The sequence below is a fragment of the Mustela erminea genome, chromosome 2, assembly GCF_009829155.1.
Source record: "Mustela erminea isolate mMusErm1 chromosome 2, mMusErm1.Pri, whole genome shotgun sequence".
In the NCBI taxonomy this organism is placed as follows: Eukaryota; Metazoa; Chordata; class Mammalia; order Carnivora; family Mustelidae; genus Mustela; species Mustela erminea.
In genome coordinates, this window is record NC_045615.1 from 47,516,105 (window position 1) to 47,517,826 (window position 1,722).

A 1,722-nucleotide genomic window follows, 5' to 3' on the forward strand; every position below is an offset into this window, starting at 1 on the left:
CCTTATATTACCTTATTAGAATTACAGATATCAAATTATATTTTAACTATTCATGTGGTGAAAAGATATTTTAAAGATTTTACTTATTTATTTGAGAGAGAGGGAGTGAGCAAGAGAGAAAAGGAGCAGGGAGAGGGGCAGATGGAGAGGGAGAAGCAGACACCACCACCACCACCCCCGCCCCCGGGGAAGGAGCCCAAGGCTAAGGCTCAAGGTTCAAGGTTCTAGCTCAGGACCCATGAGATTGTGACCTGAGCTGAAGGCAGACACCTAACTGGCTGAGTCATCCAGGCACCCCAGTGAAAAGATATTTTAAATTATATAATTGTATAGTTCTGCACATATTAAGTGATGACTTTATTTTTTTTTATTTAAAGATTTTATTTATTTATTTGAGAGAGAGACAGTGAGAGAGAGCATGGGGGAGGAGAAGGTCAGAGTGAGAAGCAGACTCCCCGTGGAGCAGGGAGCCCGATGCGGAACTCGATTCCAGGACCCTGGGATCATGACCTGAGCCGAAGGCAGAGGCTTTAACCCACTGAGCCACCCAGGCGCCCCATAAATTTGTATTTATAAATATAAGATATAGATAGATAGATAGATACGTATCTGTCTATCTATCTATATATTCATCACTTTGTTGAGACCAGAGGCTGAACTCAGGATCTGACAAGATGGCCAGGCTGTCCCTCAGAATTATCAAGGAAACTCAGCATCTGGTGGCAGAACCAGTTCCTGGCATTAAAGTAGAACCAGATGAAAGCAACACCCGTCATTTTCATAGCGGCCCTTGGGATTCCACTTTTGAGGAAGGGACTTTTAAACTTGAGCCATTCCTTCCAGAAGAATACCCAAAGAAGCTCCTAATGTACATTTCATGACCGAAATTTATCACCCTAATGTAGACAAGTTGGGAAGAATAGGTTTAGATATTTTGAAAGGTAAGTGGTCCCCAGCACTGCAGATCTGCACTGTTCTGCTGTCCATTCAGGCTTTGTTAAAAATGCTCCCAATCCAGATGATTCATTAGCAAATGATGGAGCACAGCAGGGGAAGACTGAGGAAGCCCAAGCCATAGAAACAGCCAGAGCATAGACCAGGCTATATGCAGTGAATAATATTCAGAATCCATCTGATATCAAGTGTGCCTCACTTCTCCTGTTCTGCCAAGACTTCTTCCTTTCTTATGGACACAGTTTTAGAAACATTACAGGATAAAAGACCAGACATCTTCAGTCCTTTGGTGATTAAATGCACATTAGCAAATATGTGTCATGTCCTGATTCACTGTCATAAAGCAAGAGCTGAGGCTAGAAGTATCACCCGGATTGTCGTGAAACGTTTAAAAGCATTGGCCCTGCTCTGCCTATATTCCTTTCCCCCATCCCGGTTTAAGTATAAAGCACTGTGAGGGGCGCCTGGGTGGCTCAGTGGGTTAAGGCCTCTGCCTTTGGCTCAGGTCATGATCCTGGGGTCCTGGGATCAAGCCCCACAACGGGCTCTCTGTTCAGCAGGGAGCCTGCTTCCTCCTCTCTCTGCCTGCCTCTCTGCCTACTTGTGGTCTCTGTCTGTCAAATAAATAAATAAAATCTTAAAAAAAAAAAAAAAGAAAAAAAGAGAGAAAGAAAAAGCAAAAAAGCACTGTAAGTGAAGGGAGTTGTCAGGGTTAGCTACAGGGGTGTGGGTGTTTTTCTTTATTATTTTTTTTGAGTGGGAGAGATA

General features: G+C 43.5%; 1 pseudogene; it reads left to right on the top strand.

Annotated features, from left to right (window-relative positions):
- The first annotated feature begins 674 nt into the window (after positions 1 to 674).
- LOC116582126 lies at positions 675 to 1,218 on the top strand (annotated as a pseudogene).
- Positions 1,219 to 1,722: the final 504 nt, after the last annotated feature.